Source organism: Stomoxys calcitrans, chromosome 2 (assembly GCF_963082655.1).
Source record: "Stomoxys calcitrans chromosome 2, idStoCalc2.1, whole genome shotgun sequence".
In the NCBI taxonomy this organism is placed as follows: domain Eukaryota; kingdom Metazoa; phylum Arthropoda; class Insecta; order Diptera; family Muscidae; genus Stomoxys; species Stomoxys calcitrans.
The window spans coordinates 41,643,938-41,660,582 of record NC_081553.1 but is presented as its reverse complement, the minus strand read 5'-3'; the positions used below and the strand labels follow the sequence as shown (position 1 = coordinate 41,660,582).

The following is a 16,645-nucleotide window of genomic DNA, read 5'->3' as shown; positions in this document are numbered from 1 at the left end:
GCGTACATTTGGAGTAGCACTTAGAAGTGGAAAAAGTAGGAGTTATACCATAATTAACAACAAATGTTGGCTTTGGATATTTGTATGTAAAGATTCTTATGACAATGGTTGGTTGTGTAGACCAAACATCATTATAAATAGATTTAAGTGATTTGTACAGCAAATGGCAAAGGTATTTTAGACGAAAATGTAGTCTAGGAATTGGAAAAACATGAACAATTTTTGTTCAGATAATTAGGGTCAAGTGAGGGTGGTGTTTTTTTTCTTGAGATAATTTTTAGGCCTTTTTTAATGAGTGAAAATTCGAGACTGCTTGTAAGATATCTGGATTGTTGTTCATTTTAACAGAATCTTTAATGTTTTATTCTCCATACCCGACATCATTACTTTGGTACACTGCATCATTATTTAGTACATATTAATGGAAAAGATATTGAACAAGTCAAAATGAATTAAGTCAGGCTGTGTACAATCGTATATACCCCCCCACAGGTTTATTTTGGTTGTCTTATTCCAAAAGAGTAATTAAAGATCTTGCCAGATATTAACATAAGATGTACAATAGATGAAATATGGGCTTAGAACTCAATTAAGCACATATTTTCACTTGATTGCCTCTACATTCCAAGACGGTCAGAGCTTTAAGAGCTTTCCGCTCTTAATTTTGCATAAACACTTTCAATACAGTTATGTTGGCTAAGATTATAAATAGGCTTGTCATCGCCGTAGGCTTGTCTATCCTGACATTTTGTGGCGGTTAGGAATCCAAACTTTTTAGATAACCCTTCTTTTAATACCCACCACCATAGGATGGGGGTATACTAATCTAGTCATTGCAAGACCTCGAAATATTCGTCTAAGACCCCATAAAGTACATAGATTCTTGTTCTTCTCGACATTCTGATTCGATCCAGCCATGTCCGTCCGTCCGTCCGTTTGTCGAAATTATGATGGCGGTCGAATGCGTAAAGCTAGCCACTTGAAATTTTGCACAGATACTTAATATTGATGTAGGTCGGGGATTGCAAATGGGCCATATCGGCTCAGATTTAGATATAGCTTCCATATAAACCGATCTCTCGATTTGCCTCAAATTTTGCATGTAAAATCTAAAAACTGTGCCTAGTACGGTCCAAACCGGTCAATAATCTGACATAGCTCACATATTAACCGATCTCCCGATTTGATTTCTTGAGCCTCTGAAAGCCACAATTTTTGTTTGATTTCGCTGAAATTTTGCAGATAGTGTTTATGACGACTTCCAATAACTGTGCAAAATACGTTCTGAATCGGTCTATAATCCGATATAGCTCCCATATAAAACGATCTCCCGATTTGACTTCTTGTGGCCCTGGAAGCCGCAATTTTTGCCCGATTGGGCTGATGTTGTAGTATTTCGCTATGACTTCCAACAACTGTGCCAAGTACAGTCAATAACCTGATATAGCTCCCATATAAACCGATCTTCCGATGTAACTTCATGAGCCCTTATTTTCGTCCGATTAGGCCGAAATTTTGCATGTAGTGTTCTGTTATGACTTCCAACAACTGTCCCAAGTAAATTCTGAAACGGTCTATAACCTGATATAGCTCCCATATAAACCGATCTCCAGATGTAACTTCATGAGCCCTTACAAACCACCATTTTCGTCCGATTTGGCCGAAATTTTGCATGTAGTGTTCTATTATGACTTCCAACAACTGTGCCATGTACATTCTGAATCGGTCTATAACCTGATATAGCTCCCATATAAACCGATCTCCTTGTTTGATTTCTTGAGCCTTTACAAGCCGCAATTTTGAAATTTTGCATGCGGTGTTCTGTTACGACTTCCAACATTTGCGCCAAATACGGTCCAAATCAGTCGAAACCTGATATAGCTGCCATTTAAACCGGCCTCTCGATCATCCTTATTCGGTTCCTAGAAGCTCAAATTTTTGCTGGTTGGACAGATGTTTGGTATGTAGAATACATTTATGCACTTCAACTAAATATATTTTGAATACATTTTTAGCAGAATCCATGGTGGTGAGTTCTCAAGATTCGGCTTGGCCGAACTTTGCACGCTCTTACTTGTTTGTACTCTTTTAGTAAGCAACAATTAAAAGCGTGTTAAGTTCGGCCGGACCCTCCATCATGGATCGAATTTGTCAAGTTCTTCGAATGACTTTTTCAAATATAAATGAGCATATCAAGTTATTGACCGATATGACTGTTGGAAGTCATAGAAAAATCCAGAATTTCAGGTAAATCGGGAAATAGCACGTCCGCCTATGACGCTTAACGCCTGGGTTCCAATCCCGGCGAGACCATTAGAAAAAATTTTCAGCAGTGGTTTTCCCCTCCTAATGCTGGCAACATTTGTGAGGTACTATGCCATGTAAAACTTCTCTCCAAAGAGGTGTCGCACTGCGGCGCGCCGTTCCGACTCGGCTTTAAAACGGAGGCCCCTTATCATTTAGCTTAATCTTGAATCGGACTGCACTCAATGATATGTGAGAAGTTTGCCCGTGTTTCTTAGTGGAATGTTCATGGTTCATCCATAGGCTAAAAAAGTCAAATTGGGAGATCGGGAGATCAAGTTACAAACCGATGTAGGCCATACTTGGCACATTTGTTGGAAGTGGGGCTATGCTAAAGCTCATGTCTATACAGACAAGCCCGCTTCAATTGACGCATTGGAAGACAACATTGAAGCATTTATTCGTGAGATATCGGCCGAAATGTTGAAAGGAGTATGCCAAAATGGGATTAAGCTGTAGACCATTATATGCACAGTCACGGTCATTTGCCCGAAACAAACTTCAAATATAAAATTTAAATTTATAAATATAAATATTAACATTTCATGCACTTTTCTGAATTTAATGTGCTTTTATTTTTAAAAAATTTTCTATAGCTCTTAAAAACTCACCCTCTATATTGGAGCTATACCTTAATTTGGCACTATTGTTCAATAAATTGGCTTACAGTTGCTCTAGAAGAGTAAATTGGGCGAAATACATATATGGCAGATATATCTAAATCTGAACTGATTTTTATAAAATTCAACAATAATACTAAGAGTCATGAGAAAATCCTTCCTGCCAAATTTCGAGAGAATCTGTTCGAAATGAGTTCAGTTTTAAACATAGCTCCCACATATAAGTTCGTCCGATTTTGAGAAATTTCGGAATAAAATGCTCAAAATTTGAAAGGTAGGATTCTCTCGAAATTTGGCAGGAAGGGTTTTCTTATGGCTTTTAAAACCACTGGTAAATTTCATAGAAATCGGTTCACATTTACATATAGCTGTCATATATGTATATCGCCTAATTTTCACTTCTAGAGCCACAGCAATAGCATTTGTACAACGATTTCCTCGACGACTACCACAACATCTAAAGAGTTTGGTCGAAATCAGTTCAGATTTGGATATAGCTCCCATATTCATGTTCGTCCGATTTGAAGCAATACTGCAAAAAAATGGTCATTTGTTAACCGATTTTCTCGAAATTTGGTACAAAGGATTTTCTTATGACTCCCGGCATTACAGGCCTTAATGTTTATCAGATTCGGTTGAATTTTGGTATCTGAAATACGTTTATGGCCTCTTAAGCCACACTTATTACGGCATATATAGGTCCCCCCATATAATCCAATCCCCGAATTTGACTTCTGCAGCCTTTAGATGTCACAATTTTTACCGTAAATTGGGCTGAAATGCCACAAAGAGGAAATCGATATAAAGAACATCGTTTATCATTGAGTCGCACAGTATTCATTGAGAGAATTCTTGAATAGGACAGCATTCATTGAGAAAGCTTTCCCGCGGTTTCTCAATGGACTGTTAAATTTTTTTTAAAGAAATTAAGACTTTTCTATAGCTTAACGAGTATTGAAATAAAACGACATTATTAACTTTTGTGTAAAAACTTAATGTTATTTATTTAAATTCAGGCGCCCCGGTAGCCGAATTGGTAGAGTGCTTGGATTATCAGTGAAGGAGTCGTGGGTTCGATTCCCGCCAAAAGCCTTGGTCTGCCGCTACTGTGGTATCACAATGGACTTATAATTATCTTAGTGAGTCTGTAAAGGACTGCCACTCTTACCTAACCTAACCCTACTTAAAATTCACAAATGTCAAATTTTTGATATTGTCTTCCTATTTATTGATGTCAGTTTTGATAACTGCTTTTCATCCATACCATAATTAGTGTCTTCTAATCGATTTTGTTATATTAGTTTAGTTCTCTCAGAATAAAATGAGTAAAGTCTTCGTATCTATGGGGATATAAATATTGTCCAACCAACCTTGCACGTATTCTTTGATATGTAATTTCTTAAACTTAATGGAGTTATAGAGAAAAAAATATTTTTCTACAAAAAATTTAACATTTACTCTCTAAGTGGCCAACATTTTTTTAAAAAAATTATTAGTCTGACCCTAATTTGTGAAAACTCCATTTGGTAGCATAACGAGTTTGTTCCCATGCTTAATCGATTTTATTCTGTTAGGTAGAAAAACTAAAAAATAACATCTATTTATTCCTTCGTTAGTCTTTCACTACATCCCACTGTCTTCATCATATAACCATTAACAGAAGTCACAGCTTAAGTTCACCCAAACAAAGGAGAAAGAAAAAAACAAACCAAACTAATGTTCATTTGTAATTTCGCTAATTTCAGATTTGTTCTAATTTAAGCACAGCAGTTTTATAAGGAGCCATAATGTCGATAGTTCAGGGGCCAAATGAAAGCCAGAAGAATGACTCGTACAAAAGATTGTACGAATAAGAGAAAAATCAAAAGTAGGTCTTTGACACCAACTCCCCTGATACACATAAAAATAGTAAGAGCTATGAAATACTAAAAAAAAACAACAAAATAACATCAAGAGTTATAGTTTAAGTTATTTGAAATAGACAAAATGGTTTTATGTAGAAAGGAGTTGGAAGCAATGGAATGTAATTGACTCGCAATTCAAAGGTGGCCGCCGTGGTGTAGAGGTAAGCGTGCCCGCCTAGACTACCATATGCCTGGTATCCGTAGTGGTTATCGCCTCATAATACTGGCGACATTGGTAAGGTGCTCTGCCTTTTGAAAAATGGTATGGCAGCGATGTATAAACTCCTCCTTAAAGAGGTACGCCATGCAGCACACCGTTTATCCAAATCTGAAGCGAGGCTTTTAGATAGCTCATAAAAAGTTTCATACCAAATTTCGTGCAAATCGGTGGAATATAAGGGATTAGATAAGGATAAGATTTTTAACAAATTCATTGCGTTTGTCTCCGGGCTAAAAAACGTCATGTCAGCACGGATTATTGTTAACCAATCGCCATAATATTTCATATTTTACTTTTTGGGATCATAAGGGAAAGAGTGAAGGATATCTGTAAGTTTCTCTATATGCTAAAAATTTTGTCTCCTTTATACCGTGGGATAGTCTAATAAACATGTTCTTAATCATAACGTTTGGGATTATTAATGAAAAATCCATTGAATCCATTTAACATTTATTTTCCATAACACTTAAATTTTTCAATACCTATGATATCTATCATCTCCGATATGCATATTAACCTCATTACGTCAAAATACACCATTTATAGAACCATAGCGGATATATGATCCGATCTGGACCAATTTCGCCAGGAACGTCGAGGGGTCTAACACAATTCATTGTCCTATACCATAAAACGGAAGATTCGGCTATAAGTGACCTATATACAAAAATACTCCGATCTAAATCATATTTACGATGTAAAGGGTTCTAAAACAACCCATTGTACCTAAATTAAGCTAAATCGGTTTAAGAATACTCCTTTTATGGGACCAAGAATTTATTGTAAATTGAGAGATTGGTATATATGGCTGCTATAAACATATATATATATATATATATATATATATATTACCCGATCTGGATGATATTTGGTATGAATGTCAATATGTAATCGGTTAATTAAAGCGCCTTTTGTTGGAGCACGAACTTAAATCGGGAGATCGGTATATGTGGCAGCTATGTCCAATGCATAGGATGTCAGGATGTATAAGAGTACAAAAAAACTCCTTGTACCAAAATTCAGCAAAATCGGTTAATACATTAATACGCCTTTTATGGCCCCAAGAACTGAAATCGGGAAATTGAAATAAAATGTTCACCCAACTTGTCTCTAAAAAAGTCCATTGCTACGCGTACTGTGTGGCATGTGGCACCGTCTTGTTGAAACCACATGTAATGCAAGTTAAACTCTTGTATTTTGGGCAAAAAGGTTAAATGTCATCTCACGGTCACCATTAACAGTTTCGTTACGATTCACATCATCTTTGAAGAAGTATGGTCCAATGATGCCACCAGCCCATAAACCGCACCAAACTGTGACTTTTTCTGGATGCATTGATAGCTCTTGCAATGCTTCTCGCTGATCTTCACTCCAAAAACGACATTTCTGCTTATTTTCGTACCCATTGAGCCAAAAATGAGCTTCGTCGCTGAAGAAGAAGAAGAAGCGCGCGACGAACTTTTTAACAGAGCACGCATTTTGATAATAAAATTCAATAATTTGCAAGCGTTTTTCGTTTGTAAGACGATTCATGTTTAAATTATAGACCAAACTGAAGATGTTTGACAGTGAAACAAAACACGAAACGTGCGTGAGCTTCTTAAACTACCCTTTATATAATTTACAGGGTTGGAGACCATCATAGCTCAAAGGTTACCATGTCCGCTTGAGGATTCGAATCCTGGCGAGAACATCAGAATACATTTTCATCGGAGGTAACCCTTTTCTAGTGCCATGTAAAAACTTGATTACATGACCACCACTCTATGTTCTTGTTTGTCTAGACATTCTATGCAAAGAGGATGAAAATAACAGAGACATTTTTAAGCTCTCAAAATTTTACGGCAAATACCAAGTTAAGAGGTGTCGGTAATTATTTCATTTTTTCTTCAGCTCTGCCGAAAAACTTAAAAAATCAAATGTACAGCAAAGAGAAAAAAAAAATTAATAAAATAAAGAAAGTTACACATATTGGAAGCTACAACTGCCGAAACCCTATATAAGTCCATTACGCCATAGTTTCCTTCACAGGAAGGGAAATAAAGCATATTTAGAAAATGCGAGTGACGCAAACTGCATGCCATTGAGAGCAGAATTCTTAAGTAATTGTCATTTATCTATATTCATAATTTCATTCATATTCATTTTTTATCTATTGGGTTGCCCAAAAAGTAATTGCGGATTTTTTAAAAGAAAGTAAATGCATTTTTAATAAAACTGAATGAATGAACTTTAATCAAATATACCTTTTTTACACTTTTTTTTCTAAAGCAAGCTAAAAGTAACAGCTGATAACTGACAGAAGAAAGAATGCAATTACAGAGTCAAAAGCTGTGAAAAAATTTGTCAACGCCGACTATATGAAAAATCCGCAATTACTTTTTGGGCAACCCATATATATAATTTATCTATGTTCTAAGTCGATTTCCATATACCGTCCGTCCTGCTGACGGTTTTCGAAACGCGCAAACTTTCGAAGGATTAAAGCTAGTAGTAGTATAACTGCCATATCGATATCCGATGTGACTTTTTGATATACCTCTAGCGAGCGCAATTCTTATTCGATTTGGCTGAAATTTTGAATCTCTAGCGAGCGCAATTCTTATACGATTTGGCTGAAATGTTGCCCGCGACGTTTTGTAATGACTTTCACCAACTGTACGTAAAAGGTTAAAATTGTTTCTTAACCTGATATAGCTCCCATATAAATCGATATCCTGATTTGACTTCTTGAACCTCAACAACCGTGCCAGGTATGGTCTAAATCGATTCATAACTTGGTTAGCCTTAATGATACCCTACAACACTACTGTGGTACAGGGTATTATAACTTAGTGCATTTGTTTGTAACACCCAAAAGGAAGAGAGATAGACCCATTGATAAGTATGCCGATCGACTCAGAATCACTTTCTGATTCGATTTAGCTGTGTCCGTCTGTTTGTCTGTCTGTCCATGTTAATTTGTGTACGAACTACAGGTCGCAATTTTCATCCGATCGTCTTCAAATTAGTTCTTCGGGCTAGAGACGAAACCTATTGAAATTGGAAAAAATCGGCTCAGATTTGGATATAGCTCCTATACTGCAATAATATATATATATATATATATATAGCTCCCATATATATATATCGCCCCATTTTAACTTCTAGAGTCACAGAAAGCGCATTTATTGACCGATTTTGCCAAAATTTTGCACAACGCTTTCCTTGACGACCAAAATGTCTGAGAAGTTTGCTCCCATATATATGTTCGTTAGATTTTGGGTAATTTACAATAATGTTCTCATTTGTTAACCGTTGTTATTACAGTTTGAACATATTTGCTTTGCTCGAAATTTTATACGGATTGTTTAATAAGCCATCTGAAAACATCCTTCGAGATCCATCAAAATTAGTTCAGAATTGGATATAGTTCCCACATTGTACTAATAGGTTGAGTGTGGGGTATTATACAGTCGGTACCGCCCAACTTTTGCCCATCCATACTGGTTTTATTTCTACCTTTGACAGATGCGATATATGTGGAGGATTTACATAAATAATTTACATATGCAGTACTATTTTTGGTATTCATATTTTAGTGCAACACAATTTGCCCAAACTTTTGGCCTTTCTTAGCTGGGCACAATTCAGACAACATAACCATTACTAAATACAGGCTGTTAAAATAGTCCAAAGAGCGTGTTACTTACCTTTGCCCAAAGAAAAAAATATCCAATATTCAAAAATTGCCTCGTTATCCACAAAATTGATGAGTTAATTTAGTTTTTGATGCTCTCTTCACACCATATACAATATGTTATTTCGGTTAAAAACAACTTCAATTCTTTTTAAAAAGATTCCAATACACTACAAACACTTTGAATTCCAACACGTTCAATGAAAATTGGTTCAATTTAATTCATGACAATGCCAGCAAAACACACACTTCTCTTTGTACATTTCATTCATGCATTTCTTTAAGAAGCTCTTGTTTGTTTTTCGAATTTTTGTCTTGATATGAGAATTTGTTCAAAGATTTGGTATTTTTTTCTCGTTGTTTTGTATATCACGATTTCCGAATTAAAAAATTTTGCTTTAAAGTTTTTTTTTTTTCGAATTCTTTTAACCTTTTAACTCACACTCGATAATTGAACAAAGAAAAAATCATTGAAGCCACTGTAACAAACTACACTTTTTCCGTATAGCCAAATCCGATAGAGCAGTTGGTACGTGTGGCATGCAACCAATTCAATCGACCATTTCAACCTTTTGTCTGTTGCTTGCATTCATTCGACCGCGTTCACCACCATTCGCATGTAATAACCCCCGAAATTGTTTTGCAGCTTTCGATGCATTCAAAGTGGTTGCCCGTTGTTGCTGCTGCTCACACGAATAGATGCGCTCTAAACAACCGTCAATGATAAAAGCCCAACACAGACTGAATGTCATGATCATCATGCAGCATGGGGAGATTTGTTCGAAGCCAAGTTTGTACAGCAACAGTGAACAGCACACATACACATATTAACTCGTATTCATGGTGTAGCCCAAGCAAGGTATATTTGTGCTTTCTTTTAATGCTTACAACCAAATGAATGAAAGAAAGAATTGCTGGTGCTCTATTCGGACCTTTGGCAAGATGGTCGTGTGTACAGTGAGTTTGAAGAAATTGTAGCGGAGAAAATATAAAACAAGTAAAAAGGTGTAAAGTTCGGCCAGGCTGAACTTAGGATACCCACCACCTAGGGTATATATGTAAACCACCATTCGTCATAATCTGGTGAAAAATGCATTATTTCTGTTCCCATAGCAGCTATATCGAAATATCGTCTGATTTAGACCAAATTTGGCACGGCATTGAGTGGTCTAATAAGTACAACTGATTGTTAAATTTTGTAGAACAAAATATTGGTCTTTTTGGTAGCTATCTCCAAATATAGACTGATTTGAAGCATATACGATACGGATGTCGATAATCCTAACATAAGTCACAGTGTGAAATTTCAGCGAAATCGGATTATAAATGCGCCATTTATGGGGCAAAGACTTTATATCGGGATATCGTTCTATATGCTATATACAAATCTGAACAGATTTGGGCCAAGTTGCAGAAAAATGTCCAAAAGCCTAACACAACTCACTGGCCCAAATTTCGGCGACATTGGACAAATAAATGTGCCTTTTATGGGCCCAAAACCTTAAATCAAGAGATCGGTCTATATGGCAGCTATATTCAAATCTGGACTGATCTGTGCCAAATTGACGAAGAATGTCGAAGTGCCCAACACAACTCACTGGCGCAAATTTTGGCGACTTTGGACAAATAAATGCGCCTTTAATGGGCCCAAAACCTTAAATCGAGGGATAGGTCTATAAGGCAGCTATATTCAAATCTGGACCGATCTATGCCAAATTGACGAAGAATGTCGAAGTGCCCAACACAACTCACTAGCCCAAATTTTGGCGACATTGGACAATACAAATGCGCCTTTTATGGGTCCAAAACCTTAAATCGAGAGATATGTAGGTCTATAAGGCAGATATATTTAAATCTGGACCGATCTGGGCCAAATTAAATAAAGATGTCGAAGGTCCTAACACAACTCACTGTCCCAAATTTTGGCGACATCGGACAAAAAATGCGCTTTTTATGGCCCCAAAACCTTAAATAGAGAGATCGGTCTATATGGCAGCTATATCCAAACTTGGACAGATATGGGCCAAATTGAAGAAGGATGTCAAAGGGCCTGGTACAACACACTGTCCCAAATTTTGGCAAAATTGGACAATAAATGCGCCTTTTATGGGCCAAAGACACTAAATCGAGAGATCGGTCAATATGGCAGCTATATCAAAATGTGGACCGATCTGAGCTAAATTGAAGAATGTCAAAGAAAGGTCGGTGAAGATTGCCCTCCACGAGATTGTGCAAAAAAGAGAAGAATCATCCGATGCCAAGACGTACACATTGGCGGTATGCCTTGACATCGAGAGGGCTTTTAACAATGTGCGGACCGACACACAGATCCAATACTTAAACCAGTACCGGTGAACCGGATCCATAGAGACTGGATAAACCATATGCTAAGGAAAAGGTAGATAATTTGTGGGTCCCATGAAATAAAGATAATGGAGAAGTGTCCACAAGGGGGCAATTTGTCGCCACTTCTATGTAGACTGAGGAGGTATGTGCAGACTAAGTAGGGATTTGCCTTTCTACGCAGGCGATGTTACAATACTTCTAAAGGATAAGAATCCGGATCAGCTACGCAGAAACGCCGAAAGGATTTTGGAGGTGGAATACAACTGAACTAGACCTGGGTGTCACAGTGTTAACCCAAGGAAGACTGAAATCTGCCTTTTCACAAGGAAAACGAATGTGAGCCAATTTGGCGTACCACGTTTCCTCAACTAACCGATTTCGATATCTTACGAGGTCAAATACTTAGGAGTAATTTTGGACAGTAAACTGAATTGGTAGTATCACATTCAGAGGCGTAATCAGAAGGCTCACAAATGTTGGATTCTATGTAGATGGGCCGTAGGAATCCGAGTATAGTTCACTGGCTCCTTAGCAGCGTGATAAGATTTAATACTTGTTAACGCCTCAGTAGTTTGATGGACTGCCATGAAAAAAGTGCTACATAATCATAATATAATAGATTTAGAGAACATAGGCGGGTCTATGAGAACCACGCCCACTAGGGCATTGGAGACTATTCTATCTGTGCTACCCATATACATTGAGAATAACTGTGAAAAATCCATTGCGGTTATGAGACTTAAGGCCACAGCTTCGCGGTATAGACGAGCGGCGATAGGAAATTTGGAACGAATGGAAGAAGTTTGCGGTCAGATATCTGTGACTACAATCGAGGTCGAGGCACTATTGTCATTTATTAATTCATGCTATAGGAATGGATCAAAGCTAGAAGACAGAGTGGGCCTGGCGATTTACATTGATAGCCCAGGGACTGACATCTGTTTCTGAATACCTGACCATAACACGGAGATCCGGGCGATCACGGAATGCGTGAGGTAGTATGGTGTTAGCGCGAGGACGTGGAGTGTGAACATCTTTGCGGACAGTAAACTGGCCATCATGGCAAAAACAACTAGGACGGTAAGGCTATGAACAGTCTTTTAGTATAAGAAGGAGATTAACGCCTTCTCTGAGCATGGCACAATCCACATTGTTTGGGTGCCGGGCCATAGCGGAGTAAGGGGGAATGAGCTAGCAGACAATTTGACAGTGAAAACCAGAGGACTACCGTCAATAAACATGGTAAGGTTAGGCAAGGTTTAAGTGTCAGTCTGCCATCAGAGTCCCTTAGACTTTTCCGCCCATTGTGATACTACAGGAATAAAAGAAGGAAGATGTCTTCTAGTTCCTACCGTTGAACCGTCCAGATCGCGATGGGCGACGAAGGCGCATGCAATATTATGGAACAGCGAAACGGTATGGTATGTCTGGGGCGGATTAATATCCGTACCCTATTTTCAACGTAATCTAATCCAGGCGTTCTCCGTCATTGGCGGACATGCTAACCTCTACGCTGCGGGGGTCATTCCGTTTGTAATACCTCGAAATATTGATCAGCGACCCCATAGATCAATATTTCGAGGCAGTACAAACGGAATGACCACCGCAGCGCAGAGGTTAGCATGTCCGCCTAAGAAGGTGAACGCCTGGGTTCAAAGCCTGGCTAGAACATACATTTTTTTTCAGCAGTGGTTATCCTCTTTTTATGTTGGCCACATTTTTGAGGTACTATGCCATGTAAAACATTCTCCTCAAAGAGGTGTAGCACTGCGGCACGCCGTTCGAACTCGGTTATAGGAAGGAGGCCCCTAATCATTGAGTTTGAACTTGAATCGGACTGCACTCATTGATCTGTGTGAAGTATGCCTCTGTTTCTTAATGGAGTGTTCATGGGCAAATTTACACATTTACAAACGGAATGACTAGAGTAGTATACCTATGATGGTGGATATAAAAATCATTAGTGGTCATCCCTCTTTGCATGCACTGTATGTTGGGTATCATTAAAACGAGTCGTCAAATAATCACTCTGGTGTTAACTTCAGCAGCAAGTGGCAAATGCTGAAATGGCTTGAATTGTTGTACCCAACAACCACCTAACTAACCTCTGTAATGTATTGTAGTTGGTAATTTTGTTGATCCAAGGAGTAATGTGTTTGTTTAGGCTGTTTATCTCTCTCATAATTTTAGCAGAGAAGTACCCGATCATCTAAAGGAGAAGAGTCAACAACACAGATTGTTGGTTTGTTTTTATTTTGCTAGTGCTCAAGAAAACAACCTGTGCAAAAGAAAACAGAATAGAAAAAAAACCAAAGCGCAAACAAGCCTCAGCAGTAAATGAAAAAATTATCTTCTTCACAACATCTGTACTTTACAAGGGGAAATGAAAATCAGAAACAAAAAAAATTAAGACCTTTTGTTATTATTATTTGCAATTAGATGCTTGTTGTAACATATTATTGTTCTCTTTGGTAAGCATCTTGATTTGGTAAATTTTTGGTGATTTATTGACTAGAAGAAAAACAAACAACAAATTTCAAAGAATCAATTTGAACACTGTGGGTTCTTGAAAGTTACAAGTAAGCCATCGTTTGAAAATCTATGGCTTTATCCTAATTCATGTTGTTGCAATATTTTTAGTTCTGTAATTTTTTGAATAACCATCATCCCTTTTTAGTATAAAAACAGGTAAAAGCGTGCTAAGTTCATCCGTGCCGAATCTTATATATCCTCCACCATGGATCGCATTTGTCGAGCTCTTTCCACGGTATCTCTTTTTAGGCAAACAAAGGATAAAAGAATATTGAATATTAGAGACCATAGTAGAAGTCATTGTGTAAAATTTCAGCCAAATCTAGTAAGAATTGCGCACTTAAGCGGCTGAAGAAGTAAAATAGGGAGATTGGTTTATAGGGAAGCTGTATTAGGCTATAAATCGATTCATGCCATATTCGACACGTATATTAAAGGTCATAAGAGAAGCCGTTGTACAAAATTTTTGCCAAATCGTGTAATACTTACGCCTTTTAGAGGCTCAAGAAGTCAAGATCCCATATTGGTTTATATATCAGCTATATCAGGTTATGGACCGATTTGACCTTATTTGACACAGTTGTTGAAAGTAAGAATAAAATAAGTCAAGCTAGAGGCTCTAGAGGCTCAAGAAGTCAAGACCCAAGATCGATTTATATGGCAGCTATATCAGGTTATGGACCGATTTGAACCATACTTGGCACAGTTGTTGGATATCATAACAAAATACTACGTGCAAAAATTCATTCAAATCGGATAAGAATTGCGCCCTCTAGAGGCTCAAGAAGTCAAAACCCAAGATCGGTCTATATGACAGCTATATTAGGTTATTGACCCATTTGAATCATACTTGGCACAGTTGTTGGATATGATAACAAAACACGTCGTGCAAAGTTTCATTCCAATCGGATAAGAATTGCGCACTCTAGAGGCTCAAGAAGTCAAGACCTAAGATTGGTTTATATGGCAGCTATATCAAAATACGGACTGATATGGCCCATTTACAATACCAACCGACCTACACTAATAAGAAGTATTTGTGCAAAATTTCAAGCGGCTAGCTTTACTCCTTCGGAAGTTAGGGTGCTTTCGACAGACAGACGGACGGACGGACATGGCTAGATCGACATAAAATGTCGCGACGATCAAGAATATATATACCTTATACTTTGTTTGCAACGCTAAGAAGGAGAAGAGCTAAGTATACCGATCGACTCAGAATCACTTTCTGATTCGATTTAGCCATATCCGTCTGTGAGTCCATGTATTCTAGTAATCAAAGTGCAGATCGTATTTGTTGTCCGATTGTCACGAAATTTTGCACGTGTCACTTTTTTGGGCCAAGGACAAACGCTATTAATTTTGAAAAAAATCGGTTCAGATTTAGGTATAGCTCCCATATATATCTTTCATCCGATATGGCTTTTTAAAGCTGTAGAAGCCACAATTTTAGTCCGATCTTCACAAAATTTGGCATTGGGTATTTTATTTGAGGTCTACATATGTGTGCAAAATTTCGTAAAAATCGGTTCAGATTTAGATATAGCTCCCATATATATCTTTCATCCGACATGGACCTTTATGGCTGTAGAAGCCACAGTTTTAGTCTGATCTTTAAAATATTTTGCACGGGTGTTTTATTTAACGTCCTAATATGTGTGGAAAATTCCATGAAAATCGGTTCATATTTAGATATATTTCCCATATATATCTTTCATCCGTTATGGCCGTTTAAGGCTGTAGAAGCCACAATTTTTTACCGATATTTACAAAATTTGGCATGGGGTGTTTTATTTGACGTCTCCATATGTGTGCAAAATTTCATAAAAATCGGTTCAGATTCAGATATAGCTTCCATATATATGTATCGCCCGATTTGCACTTGAATGGCCGTATTGGCTACAATTTTCAACCGATCTGCACAAAATTTGGCACGGAATTTTTTTTTGTTACTGCATTTTATATATCTGAAAAATTTCATAAAAATTGGTTCAGATTTGGATATAGCTTCCATATATATCTTTCATCCGTTATGGCCGTTTAAGGCTGTAGAAGCCACAAGTTTGGTTCGATCTTTAACAAATTAGGCATGAAGTCGTTTTTGTGAAGTCTTAATGTATGTGCAATATTTCATAAAAATCGGTTCAGATTTAGATATAGCTCCCATATATATCTTTCATCCGATATGGCTTTTTAAGGCTGTAAAAGCCACAATTTTAGTCCGATCTTTACAAAATGTTGCATGAGGTGCTTTATTTTACGTCTTCATATGTGTGTAAAATTTCATAAAAATCGGTTTAGATTTAGATATAGCTACCATATATATTTTTCATCTGATATGGCCTTTTAAGGCTGTAGAATCCTCAATTTTCGCCCGATTTTATATGAGAAGTTTGAATTGACGTTCCAATACGTGCGCAAAATTTCATTAAAGTCAGTCCTAAGTTAGATATAGCTCCAATGTGTATATTTCATCCGATATGGACATTTAAGGCATGTCCATATGTTTTGTTATGATATCCAACAACTGTGCCAAGTATGGTTCAGATCGGTTTATAACCTGATATAGCTGCCATATAAACCGATCTTGGGTCTTGACTTCTTGAGCCTCTAGAGTGCGCAATACTTATCCGATTGGAATGAAATTTTGCACGACGTGTTTTGTTACGATATCCAACAACTGTGCCAAGTATAGTTCAAATCGGTCCATAACCTTATATAGCTGCCATATAAACCGATCTTGGGTCTTGACTTCTTGAGCCTCTAGAGGGCGCAATTCTTATCCAATTTGAATAAATTTTGGCACGTAGTATTTTGTTATGATATCCAACAACTGTGCCAAGTATGGTTCAAATCGGATCATAACCTGATATAGCTGTCATATAAACAGATCTGGTGACTTGACTTCTTGAGCTTCTAGAGGGCTCAATTTCTATTCGATTTGGCTGAAATTTCGCAAGACGTTTTTTATTGTTACTTTCAACAACTATTTTAAATAAAGTACAAGTCGGTTCACAACCTGATTTAGCTGCCATATAAA

The 16,645-nt window shown here is 37.3% G+C and overlaps 1 protein-coding gene across 8 annotated transcripts in view; it reads right to left on the bottom strand.

Annotated features, from left to right (window-relative positions):
- The window catches only part of LOC106095724 (uncharacterized), a 91,154-nt gene that overhangs the window by 35,239 nt on the left and 39,270 nt on the right, over positions 1 to 16,645 (bottom strand). Inside the window, exon 2 of one of the 8 annotated variants that reach the window (XM_059363735.1) lies at positions 8,741 to 9,157. The exons of 6 other annotated variants lie outside the window; for them this stretch is intronic. The gene's annotated coding sequence lies outside the window, so the exon portion shown is untranslated. Of the gene's footprint in view, positions 1 to 8,740; positions 9,171 to 16,645 lie in introns of those variants that run through there. One more of the 8 variants, XM_013263028.2, reaches the window with a different exon arrangement.